The sequence below is a fragment of the Phoca vitulina genome, unplaced genomic scaffold (assembly GCF_004348235.1).
Source record: "Phoca vitulina isolate PV1807 unplaced genomic scaffold, GSC_HSeal_1.0 scaffold10, whole genome shotgun sequence".
Classification (NCBI taxonomy): Eukaryota; Metazoa; Chordata; class Mammalia; order Carnivora; family Phocidae; genus Phoca; species Phoca vitulina.
The window spans coordinates 52505152-52518941 of record NW_022589713.1 but is presented as its reverse complement, the minus strand read 5'-3'; positions in this window follow the sequence as shown (position 1 = coordinate 52518941).

The following is a 13790-nucleotide window of genomic DNA, read 5'->3' as shown; positions in this document are numbered from 1 at the left end:
GCTTTTCACTACAATCGCCTGGGGTTCGACCTCAGGGGGATTCTCCAAGTGTTGCTAGATTTGGGGCGTTTCACTAGCATCATCTTCTCCAGCAACATCTGGGGTTTGCAAGTGGCACGGTTTCTCTAATCTGGCATCCGTCAGGGGACTCAAATCGCCTGCGCCCTCAGAACTAGGGTTCGCGCACCAGAACTTGCACAGTCAGGGCTAGGGATAGGGTTCCCGTCTGGGAGATGGCAGTAGGAGTCTCTCCGCCTGGCATTGTGGTTTCTTGTTTTAGTCTATGGCACTTTCCTCATGCTTCTGCACGCACCTTTGAGATTCTTTCTATCTTCCTGGGCGGAGGCGGGGGCAGGGAGTGCGGGGTGGAGGGCGCGCTTGGGGGGAAGTGTGTTGGTAGTTGACCTCTCCGCACCCTTGTTTCTCAGAGTTCAGCCTATGGCGCTTCCCTTATGTTTCGACACACACTTCTGAGAGTGCCCCTGTCTTCACGAAAGAAGGTGCTAGTGGAAAGTCGGGTTATCCGCAGGGTTGTTTTCTTGGAGTTCTTCTGTGCATGTGGTACTTTCCTTAGGCTTTTGACGCGCAATTTTTTGAAAGGCTTCTATCTTCCGTACAGATGATGTTATTGGGAAGACGGTTCACCTACCATGTTATTTCTTGGAGTTACATATAGGGCACTTTGCTCACGCTTCCACCCATACATTTGAAAACGCGTCTCTCTTCCTGCAACAAGACGTTCGTTGAAAGACACACCCGAAGCAGACTTGTATCTCAGAGTTAAGTATATACGGTACTTTCCTCATGCTTTCAGGCACGCTGCCGCACATATATTTTGTCAACGCTTCTGTCTTCGTGAGACAGGATGTTAGTTGAAACTCGAATTCTATGCCTTTGATGTAGTGCAAGGAAGGGGCACCGGCACCGCAATGGTTTCATAGCAGCAACGCCCACGATAACCGAACTGTGGAAGGAGCCGAGATGTCCTTCCACAGATGAATGTATATAGGAACATGTTGTTCCTCTACACAATGGGCTATTCCTCAGCCGTCAGAGGAGGAATGCGTGCCATTTGCATCCACAAGGATGGAACTGGACGGGATTAAGCCAAGAGACAGAAGTCAAGCAGGGAACGACAGCTTTGAGGGAAAGAAAGCTTTCCCTCCTATGTGCAACGTCCGGAAGAGCGCCAAGGACCACAGGGCAAGGGAGGGAGGGAAAACTGAGTGGGAAGACATCAGAGAGGGAGAGTAAGCGTGAGAGAGTCTGGACTCTGGGAAACATACTGAGGGATTCCAAAAGGGAGGGGGTGGGGTACCCGGGTGATGGGCATGAAGGAGGGCACGTGTCGTGAGGAGCACTGGGCGTTGCACGCAACTAATGAACCGTTGGACACTACATCGAAACGAAAGATGGACTCTACGTTGGCTAACGGCACAGAGGAATAAAAAGCACACACAAGTTTCGGGTTTTCACTACAATCGTGGTCGCCAGCTGCATCGCAGGGGTTGCATGTCGCCCAGTTTCCTTCCTGTTGCTTGCCCGATTAGCCCGGCACTGCCCAGGGGTCCACGATCCATCTGACGCACACAACTAGGGTTTGGGTCTGGTCAGGGCCACGCCCAGGGCCAGGGTTAGGGTTCGAGACCTGAAGACGCCGGGGGCCAACAATTCGATGGCAAGGCAGATTCCTGTCCTGAGGGCTGAGTGGAGGGCTAGCATTAGGGTGCGGCTCAGTCTTCAGCTTTGGCCTCAGGGGCATGCTCCCAGTGGGGCTGCGTTTCAGGTGTTTCACTGGAGTCACGTTCTCCAGCAATATCCGTGGGTGCCAAGGGGCACGGTTCCTTCTCTGTCCCTGACAGATGCGTCTGGCATTGACGCAGTGACCCCAATCCACTGCGCCCTCACAACTAGGGTTCGGGCACAAGAGGATGCACAGCCGGGGCTAGGGTAAGGGTTCCGTTTTGGGAGATGTTAGTAATCACTCCGCTGGCAGTGTGGAGACCCACCCGGAGGCCCGAGTTGAGGGTGAGCCCTAGGGGGACGCTCAGGCTTAGGGCTTGGTTTCAGGGACTTGGCACCTTGTGGGTCGGAGGGTCACGGTTTTGCTAGAAGTGTGTTATTAGGTTCACTGCGGTGGCGGTGGTTGCCCGTGGCGTGGCGTGGCATGCTTCCGTCTTCTTGGGGCTTTTGTCCTGTGACAGTCTTGGGTCCCCAGACCCCTCGTTCCTCAGGATTAAGCACTGGGGCCTGGGTAGGGCCAGAGCCATGCCTACGGCAAGGGTGAGAATCTAGGAGAGTGTCGGCACCTATCCGACGGCGGTGCGTAGAAGTGCCTGGAGGGCAGAGTTGAGGCCTGGCCTTAGGGTGAGTCTCTAGCTTCCGGTTTGGCCTTCGGGTGACGCTCCTAGTGTCCCTGGGGTTTCAGCTTTTCACTGCAGTCATGGTCTTCATGCCCATCCCAGCGGTTGCAAGTCGCCGGCATTCCGAATTTGTTCTCGCCTGATCGGCCTGGCACTGCCCAGGTGTCCATAAATCCACTGGACCCTCCCAGCTAGGGTTTGGGTCTGGTCATGGCCACATCCAGGGCCAGGGTTAGGGTTAGAGTCCTGAGGACGTTAGTGGCCAGTTCGATGGCAGTGCAGAGTCCTAGCCTGAGGGCTGAGGGGACGGCCAGCATTAGCGTGAGGCACCGACTTGGGGTTTGGCCTCAGGGGGATCCTCCAAGTGTTGCTAGATTTGGGGCGTTTCACTAGCATCATCTTCTCCAGCAACATCTGGGGTTTGCAAGTGGCACGGTTTCTCTAATCTGGCATCCGTCAGGGGACTCAAATCGCCTGCGCCCTCAGAACTAGGGTTCGCGCACCAGAACTTGCACAGTCAGGGCTAGGGATAGGGTTCCTGTCTGGGAGATGGCAGTAGGAGTCTCTCCGCCTGGCATTGTGGTTTCTTGTTTTAGTCTATGGCACTTTCCTCATGCTTCTGCACGCACCTTTGGGATTCTTTCTATCTTCCTGGGCGGAGGCGGGGGCAGGGAGGGGGGGGGGGGGGCGGGCGTGGGGGGAAATGTGTCGGTAGTTGCCCTCTCCGCACACTGGTTTCTCAGAGTTCAGCCTATGGCACTTCCCTTATGTTTCGACACACACTTCTGAAAGTGCCCCTGTCTTCACGAAAGAAGGTGCTAGTGGAAAATCGGGTTCTCCACCAGGTTGTTTTCTTGGAGTTCTTCTGTGCATGTGGTACTTTCCTTAGGCTTTCGACACGCAATTTTTCGAAAGGCTTCTATCTTCCGTACAGATGATGTTATTGGGAAGACGGTTCACCTACCGTGTTATTTCTTGGAGTTACATATAGGGCACTTTGCTCACGCTTGCACCCATACATTTGAAAACCCATCTCTCTTCCTGAAACAAGACGTTCGTTGAAAGACACACCCGAAGCAGACTTGTATCTCAGAGTTAAGTATATATGGTACTTTTCTCATGTTTTCAGACTCGCCTTTGAAAATTCTTTTCTCTGAAACACTCTTTCTCTACAGTATTGTTTCTCAGAGTTATGCTTGTGGCACTCTCCTTCTGCTTCCACATATATACTTGTAATCACTTCTGTCTGCATGAAACAAGATGTCAGTGTATGTTGCATTCTATGCAGTCTTGTGTTGCCTAGTTAAGTCTATGGTACTTTCCTTATTCTTTCTACCTCAATTTGACAAAGCTCAATATTCAGGGAAGGAGACGTTAGGTGAAATTCAGCTTCTCTACAGTGTTGTTTAGTATAGTTTTATTATATGCCCCTTTCCTTATGCTTCTACACATACATTTGTCAATGCTTCCATCTTCGTGAAACCAAATGTTAGTTGGAACTTGAATTCTGTGTTTTTGACATAGTCCAAATAAGGTGCACCTGCACCACAATGTTCATAGCAGCAATGTGTATGATAATTAATCTGTGGAAGGAGCTGAGATGTCCTTCAACAGATCAATGGATAAAGAATATGTTGTTCCTATATACAATGGAACATTACTCCACCGCCAGAAGGAAGAATACCTACCATTTGCATCGACAGGGATGGAACTGGACAGGATTATGCTAAGTGACAGAAATCAAGCAGAGAAACACAGTTATTGTAAGCTTTCACTCATATGTGAAACTTAAGGAATAGCATCAAGGACCACAGGGGAAGGGAGGGAAACCTGAATGGGAAGAATTCAGAGATGGAGAGTAACCATGAGAAAGTCTGGACTCTGGGAAACAAACTGATGGTTTCAGAAACGAGGTGGGTGGGTTAAGTAGGTCATGGGTATTAAGGAGGGCACGTGAAGTAATGAGCAGTGGGTGTTGCACACAAGTAATGAATTGTTGAACAGTACATCAAAAATGAAAGAGTTAGGACTCTGCCTTGCCATCGAACTTTTGCTCCTGGCGACTATAACCCTACCCTGCCCCTGGGTGTGGCCCTGACCAGGACCAAACCCTATTTGTATGTGTCAGATTGATTGTGGATACCTGGGCAGTGCCAGGCTAATCAGGCAAGAACCAAGAAGGAAACCGGGCGATTTGCAACCCCTGGGATGTGGCTGTCAACCACGATTGTGAAAAGCCGAAACTTGTATTTTTTATTAGGTTCATTCAGCCAACGTAGAGGCCATCTTATCCTGAGGGCTGAGTGGAAGGATAGCATTAGGGTGTGGTTCAGTCTTCAGTTTTGGCCTCAGGGGCATGCTCCTAGTGGGGCTGAGTTTCAGGTATTTCGCTAGAAGCATGTTCTCCAGTTCATCCCTTGATTGTAAGGGGCATGCTTTCCCCGTGTTCCTGACTACAGTGTCCGGTTTCAGTCAGGTGACTGAATTGTTTTGCCCCTCCAGAACTCATGTTTGAGAATAAAAAGTTTCACAGCCAGGGTTTGGGTTATCGTTCATTTCTGGGACATAGTAGTAGTCAATCGATGGTTGTGTGGAGACCTGCCCTGAGGTCTGAGTTGAGCGTGAGGTCTCGGGTGAAACTCAGGGTTAAGGTTTTGTTTCAGGGACTAGGCACATTGTAGGGTTGTGGGTTAGGTTTTTGCTAGAACCATGCTATTACCTTCACTGTGGTGTTTCCCATGGCATTGCCTGCTTCTGTATTCTTTGGGTATCATGCAATGGTCTTTTGTCCCTAATCCAGTCATTCCTTAGAATTAGTATTTGGGGCCAAGTAGTGCCAGAGCCAAGTCTAAGGTCTCTCTCTCTTTGGTCCTTTGCTTGGATAATATACCCAACTGTGCAATGATTTTTGGTCTATGGCAATACTAATCCATAATCCAACCCCTGGACTTGCTGTTTTCAGCCGGCTTTTCCTCTCCAACAGTTGGGGACTGTACCACACTGTAGCACCCTCTTTCTTTTTGTGACCCTGGGATTCTAGGACCATGTTCTCCCATCTGGGGTTCCCTCCCACTTCACCACCTGAGGATCTCTCATGCAGACTTCTGAAGGTTCTGATTTAGTGCTCCACTGCTTATAACAATTTCCATTACCCCACTTATAGAGGCTCCCTCTCTCAGTGGTTGATCTTCCAACATATTACCTGGGATTTACTTCTCTGCACCTCCTACTGTGCAAAAAGTGGTCGCTTTTCTTTTCTTTTTTTTTTTTTTAATATTTTATTTGAGAGAGAGAGAGAATGAGAGAGAGAGAGAGAGAGAGAGAGAGCATGAGGGGGGAGGGTCAGAGGGAGAATCGGACTCCCTGCTGAGCAGGGAGACCGTTGTGGGACTTGATCCAGGACTCCAGGATCATGACCTGAGCTTAACCATCTGAGCTATCCATGCGCCCCGAGTGGTCATTTTTCTATTTGTAGGATTGCAGCAATTCTTTTATCAGATCTCGGGCTGATTTCACAGATGTTCAGAATGATTTGATATCTAACTGAATTTCAGGGACCAGATGAAATTAGGGCCCCTTACTCCTCCATCATCTTAACTCCTGCTTGGTTTCCTTTTATACATGCCCATGCTGTCCTCCAACAGGAGCATGGCAGGCCTGTGCAACCAGGAGCCTTTTAATGGTTACAGTGTCTTTTCAAATCCTTCATTTATCTCAGCCTCACACTCAGCTTGGAGGGAGTGAAGGGATGACTGATGTTTGGAATGGTTAGGGTGGCGGTGAGAGGCACTGCCAGTCTAGAATGCCCTCTTACCTACTAGGAGGTTTGAGAGAATTGTCTTGTCCCCACTAGTACAACCTGGTTCCTGCCCCACCCACCGAAGGCCAGAGAAATCAGCTTGGGCAAGCTCAGGTCTTAAAGGAAGCTGCCCTTGCTCTGGGCTGAGCCTCTCCTTCTCCAACCCCCTACTCCCCAACCCTCCACACCACCCCATCTGACCCCTTTCTTACCCACCACCTCCTCCACGTCTCCACTCTGCCCATCCATTGCTGATTCTCCCCCAGCTGGCCCTAGACCCCCCCCCCACACTCCCTCCATCCCCCACCTCAATTGCAGACTACTCTGTCCCCTCACTGACGTCAGGCAGCAGTCCCCACTTCATTTCCTCTTCCAACACGCCCCTGCCTGCGCAGTACTGAGTCCTCCCTCCCCCTTGCCCATGAATGTGGCCTCTCCTCTCCCACCCCTAGCACTTCTTTCCCATGTCGCCCCCTTCCCTGTTATTCCTGCCCTCTATTAACCAGAGTGCAAGGGGGTGGCACTGGGGCCCAGTGCAGACCTTGGCTGACGTCAGGTCGGGTTGCTGGAATGTACCCCCCCACACCACTGGGAAGGAAGTACCCCGCTGCAGCCTTTCACCCAGTAATTCAAGGAAGCCAGGGGGTGTCTTCATCTTTGTGGTTCTGCAGCTTCGTTCCTCCTGTGGGGCCCAGAGGAAAAGGGGTGGGCAGTGGGACTAGGACCCAATTCAGTCGTTACTCCAAAATGAATTTCAAATGGACCTAACTCAAAGGACTAGGCGAAATCATGGGAGAATGTATAATTTGAAGAGGGGGAGTCTTGGATTTGACTTTAAAACTGAAATATGCAAACATTCTCCAAATTCTCGCCAACATTTGTTTCTTGTTTTAATTTTTGCCATTCTGACTGGTGTAAGGTGGTATCTCATTGTGGTTTTGATTTGTATTTCCCTGATGCCAAGTGATGTTGAGCACTTTTTCATGTGTCTGTTGGCCATTTGGATGTTTTCTTTGGAGAAATGTCTGTTCATGTCTTCTGTCCATTTCCTGATTGGATTATTTGTTCTTTGGGTGTTGAGTTTGAAAAATCCTTTATAGATTTTAGATACTAGCCCTTTATCTGATATGTCATTTGCAAATATCTTCTCCTATTCTGTCAGTTGTCTTTTGGTTTGTTGACTGTTTCCTTTGCTGTGCAAAAGCTTTTTATCTTGATGAAGTCCCAAAAGTTCATTTTTGCTTTTGTTTCCCTTGCCTTTGGAGACGTGTCTAGCAAGAAGTTGCTGTGGCCAAGGTTGAAGAGGTTGCTGCCTGTGTTCTCCTCAAGGATTTTGATGGATTCTTGTCCCACATTGAAGTCTTTCAACCATTTAGAGTCTATTTTTGTGTATGGTATAAAGAAATGGTCCAGTTTCATTCTTCTGCATGTGGCTATCCAATTTTCCCAGCACCATTTGTTGAAGAGACTGTCTTTTTTTTCCATTGGATAGTCTATCCTGATTTTTCAAAGATTAGTTGACCAGGGTGGAAAGATGGCGGAGGAGTAGGGGACCCTATTTCAACTGGTCCCCAGAATTGAGCTGGATATCTACCAGACCACTCTGAGCACCCACGAAACCAGCCTGAGATGTAAGAAGATCTGGATCTCTACAAACAGAATATCACAGGCAGTTGGTTTTGAGGTACGAAGCGGAGAGCCGTGATTCTGCGGGCAGATATCGGAGGATAAATGGAGGCGGGAGGGTGCCTGGACGTGGGGACCCTACACCGCTGGTGAGTGACAGCCTCGCACGCTGCGGACGGGGAACAGACTCGCAGACCGGTAGCGTCAGGAAAGAACTTTAGGGCAGCCCCCGGGGTGGAAAACCAGACCGGCGGAGTCGCGCTTACGTGAACCGCAGGCTCGCCAGACAGAAACCGGAGCGACGGTCACGCGCACGTCAACTGCAGCCTCCGAGACGGGAACCTGGTGCGCCAGGGTGGCGCCGGTGAACTGCAACCCCCGGGGGTGGAAACCCCAAGCGGCGGACTTGTGCGTGCGCAAATTGGGAGCGGCCGGCGGTTTTAGAAGCACAAAGGAGAGAGACCTGCCCTGACCTGGAGGCAGGACTGGGAGCACTGCGGAGGGGCGCACAACCCAGGACACTGCAGTTTATAGCAGCACGGACAGAAACGGAGACAGTGTGGCCTGGAGAGCTCACTGAAGAACAGACTGAGGTCTCTCTGCTCTGAGGCAGAGGGTTGGAAATGGTCTCTTCTGCTCTGACTCGCGGAAGAGATGCGGAAAGCTGCCAGGGAAAGGCGCCAGAGAACAAAAGCCCCAAAGACTGATTCCCACTGAGCCCATCCCCCGCCACAGGGGCCCAGGGCAACTCCGCCCAAACAGGGTTGCCTGAGTAACAGCGCAGCAGGCCCCTCCCCCAGAAGACAGGCTGGGAAAACAAGAGGCCAGCAACCCTAAGGTCCCAAGAAAACAGGTGCATCTTGCTTGGGGTCTGGTCAATAATTTGGACTCTATACATTCCCTCAAACACCCATCAACAGAATGACTAGGAGGAGGAGCCCCCAAAACAGAAAAGACTCAGAGATTATGACTTATGCTGCAGATTTACAAATGGATGCAGACATAACCAAGATGTCGGAGATGGAATTCAGGCTAGCAATTGTGAAGACAATGGCTAGAATGGAGAAATCAATTAATGGCAACATAGAGTCTCTAAGGGCAGAAATAAAAAGTGAATTGGCAGAACTTAAAAATGCTATCAATGAGATCCAATCCAATCTAGATAATCTAACAGCTAGGGTAACTGAGACAGAAGAGAGAATAAGCGATCTGGAAGACAGTATAATAGATAAAAAGGGAAAAGAGGAGGCCAGGGAAAAACAACTCAGAATCCATGAAAATAGAATCAGAGAAATAAGTGACACCATGAGGCGTTCCAATGTCAGAATCATTGGAATCCCAGAGGGAGTGAAGAGAGAGAGAGGGCTAGAAGATGTATTTGAGCAAATCGTGGCTGAGAACTTCCCTAATTTGGGGAATGAAACAAACATTCAAGTCCTAGAGGCAGAGAGGACCCCTCCTAAGATCAAGGAAAACAGGACAACACCCCGGCATGTAATAGTAAAACTTGCAAATCTGAGAACCAAGGAAACCATCTTAAGGGCAGTTAGGGGGAAGAGATTCCTTACGTACAGAGGGAGGAACATCAGAATAACGTCAGACCTATCCACAGAGACCTGGCAAGCCAGAAAGGCCTGGCAAGACATATTCAGGGTACTAAATGAGAAGAACATGCAGCCAAGAATACTTTATCCCGCAAGGCTGTCATTTAGAATGGATGGAGAGATGCAGAGCTTCCACGACCGGCAGAAGTTGAAAGAATATGTGACCACTAAGCCGGCCCTGCAAGAAATATTAAGGGGGGTTCTATAAAAGGAGAAAGACCCCAAGAGTGATCTACAACAGAAATTTACAGGGACAATCTATAAAAACAACGTCTTCACAGGCAACATGATGACAATTAATTCATATCTTTCAATAATCACTCTCAATGTGAATGGCCTAAACGCTCCCATAAAATGGCACAGGGTTGCAGATTGGATAAAAAGACAGGACCCATCCATATGCTGTCTACAAGAGACTCATTTTGAACCTAAAGAGACATCCAGACTGAAAGTGAAGGGATGGAGATCCATCTTCCATGCCAGCGGACCTCAAAAGAAAGCTGGGGTAGTGATTCTTATATCAGACAAATTAGATTTTAAACTAAAGTCTGTAATAAGAGACACAGAAGGACACTATATCATTCTTAAAGGGTCTATCCAACAAGAAGATCTAACAATTGTAAATATCTATGCCCCCAACATGGGAGCAGCCATCTACATAAGCCAACTGTTAACCAAAATAAAGAGTCATATTGATAACAATACATTAATTGTAGGAGACCTCAATACTCCACTCTCAGCAATGGACAGATCATCTAAGCAGAAAATCAACAGGGAAACAAGAGCTTTGAATGATACATTGGACCAGATGGACCTCATAGATATATACATAACATTCCACCCTAAAACAACAGAATACTCATTCTTCTCGAGCACACATGGAACTTTCTCCAGAATAGACCATATACTGGGTCACAAATCAGGTCTCAACTGATACCAAAAGATTGAGATTATTCCCTGCATATTCTCAGACCACAATGCTCTAAAACTGGAACTCAATCACAAGAAAAAATTTGGCAGAAATTCAAACACTTGGAAGCTAAAGACCACTCTGCTCAAGAATGTTTGGGTCAACCAAGAAATCAAAGAAGAACTTAAACAATTCATGGAAATCAATGAGAACGAAAACACATCGGTCCAAAACCTGTGGGATACTGCAAAGGCGGTCCTAAGGGGGAAATACATAGCCATCCAAGCCTCACTCAAAAAAATAGAAAAATCCCGAATTCACCAACTAACTCTACACCTTAAAGAACTAGAGAAAAAGCAACAAACGACGCCTAAGCCACGCATTAGAAGAGAAATAATTAAAATTAGAGCAGAAATCAATGAATTAGAAACCAGAAACACAGTAGATCAGATCAACGAAACTAGAAGTTGGTTCTTTGAAAGAATTAATAAGATTGATAAACCACTGGCCAGACTTATCCAAAAGAAGAGAGAAAGGATCCAAATTAATAAAATTATGAATGAAAGGTGAGAGATCACCACTAACACCAAGGAAATAGAAACAATTATTAGAAATTATTATCAACAACTATATGCCAATAAACTGAGCAATCTGGATGAAATGGAGGCCTTCCTGGAAACCTATAAGCTGCCAAGACTGAAACAGGAAGAAATTGACAACCTGAATAGGCCAATAACCAGTAACGAGATTGAAGCAGTGATCAAAAACCTCCCAAAAAACAAGAGTCCAGGGCCTGATGGATTCCCTGGGGAATTCTACCAAGCATTCAAAGAAGAAATAATACCTATTCTACTGAAGCTGTTTCAAAAAATAGAAACAGAAGGAAAACTTCCAAACTCATTCTATGAGGCCAGCATTACCTTCATCCCCAAACCAGGCAAAGACCCCATCAAAAAGGAGAATTTCAGACCGATATCCCTGATGAATATGGATTCCAAAATCCTCAACAAAATCCTAGCTAATAAGATCCAACAACACATTAAAAGGATCATCCTCCTCGACCAAGTGGGATTTATCCCTGGGATGCAAGTGTGGTTCAACATTCGCAAATCAAGCAATGTGATAGAACACATTAAGAGGAGAGAGAAGAACCATATGGTCCTCTCAACTGATGCAGAAAAAGCATTTGACAAAATACAGCATCCTTTCCTGATTAAAACTCTTCAGAGTATAGGGATAGAGGGAACATTCCTCAAGCTCATAAAATCCATCTATGAAAAACCCACAGTGAATATCATCCTCAATGGGGAAAAGCTGAGAGCCTTTCCCTTAAGATCAGGAACACGTCAAGGGTGCCCACTCTCACCACTGTTGTTCAACATAGTACTAGAAGTCCTAGCAACAGCAATCAGACAACAAAAAGAAATAAAAGGTATTCAAATTGGCAAAGAAGAAGTCAAACTCTCTCTTTTTGGAGACGACATGATACTTTATGTGGAAAACCCAAACTCCACCCCCAAATTACTAGAACTCATCCAGCAATTCAGTAATGTGGCAGGATACAAAATCAATGCACAGAAATCAGTTGCTCTCTTATACACTAACAACGCAACTGTAGAAAGAGAAATTAAAGAAACGATTCCATTTACAATAGCACCAAAAACCATAAGATACTTCGGAATAAACCTAACCAAAGAGGTAAAGGATCTATACTCTAGGAACTACAAAACACTCATGAAAGAAATTGAAGAAGACACAAAAAGATGGAAAAATATTCCATGCTCATGGATCGGAAGAATAGACACTGTTAAAATGTCTATGCTACCCAGAGCAATCTATACCTTCAATGCCATCCCGATCAAAATTCCAATGACATTTTTCAAAGTGCTGGAACAAACAATCCTAAAATTTGTATGGAATCAGAAAAGACCCCGAATCGCCAAGGAGATGTTGAAAAAGAAAAACAAAGCTGGGGGCATCACGTTGCCCGATTTCAAGCTATATTACAAATCAGTGATCACCAAGACAGCATGGTACTGGCACAAAAACAGACATACAGACCAATGGAACAGAATAGAGAACCCAGGTATGGACCCTCAACTCTATGGTCAAATAATCTTTGACAAAGCAGGAAAAAACATGCAATGGAAAAAAAGACAGTCTCTTCAATAAATGGTGCTGGGAAAATTGGACAGCCACATGCAGAAGAATGAAACTTGACCATTCTCTAACACCATTCACAAAGATAAACTCAAAGTGGATGAAAGACCTCAATGTGAGACAGGAATCCATCAAAATCCTAGAGAACATAGGCAGTAACCTCTTTGACACCACAGCAACTTCTTTCAAGATACATCTCCAAAAGCTAGTGAAACAAAAGCAAAAATGAACTTTTGGGACTTCATCAAGATAAAAAGCTTCTGCACAGCAAAGGAAACAGTCAACACAACAAAGAGGCAACCCACAGAATGGGAGAAGATATTTGCAAATGACAGTACAGATAAAGGGCTGGTATCCAAAATCTATAAAGAACTTGTCAAACTCAACACCCAAAAAAACAAATAATCAAGTCAAAAATTGGGCAGAAGAGATGAAAAGACACTTCTCTGAAGAAGACATACAAATGGCTAACAGACACATGAAAAAATGTTCATCATTAGCCATCAGGGAAATCCAAATCAAAACCACACTGAGATACCACCTTACACCAGTTAGAATGGCCAAAATGGACAGGGAAATAAACAACCAATGTTGGAGAGGTTGTGGAAAAAGGGGAAGCCTCTTACACTGTTGGTGGGAATGCAAGTTGGTACAGTCACTTTGGAAAACAGTGTGGAGGTGCCTCAAAAATTTAAAAATAGAGCTACCCTATGACCCAGCAATTGCACTACTGGGTATTTACCCCAAAGACACAGATGTAGTGAAAAGAAGGGCCACATGCACCCCAGTGTTCATAGCAGCAATGTCCGCAATAGCCAAACTGTGGAAAGAGCCGAGATGCCCTTCAACAGATGAATGGATAAAGAAGATGTGGTCCATATATACAATGGAATATTACTCAGCCATCAGAAAAGATGAATACCCAACTTTTACATCAACATGGATGGGACTGGAGGAGATTATGCGAAGTGTAATAAGTCAAGCAGAGAAAGTCAATTATCATATGGTTTCACTTATTTGTGGAACATAGGGAGTAACATGGAGGACATTAGGAGAAGGAAGGGAAAAATGGGCGGGGGGAATTGGAGGGAGAGATGAACCATGAGAGACTATGGACGTGAGAAACAAACAGGGTTCTAGAGGGGAGGGGGGAGGGGGGATTGGTTAGCCCGGTGATGGGTATTAAGGAGGGCACGTACTGCATGGAGCACTGGGTGTTATACGAAAACAATGGATCGTGGATCACTACATCAAAAACTAATGATGTATTGTATGGTGACTAACATAACATAATAAAATTAAAAACTACAAAAAAAAAAAAAAAAAAA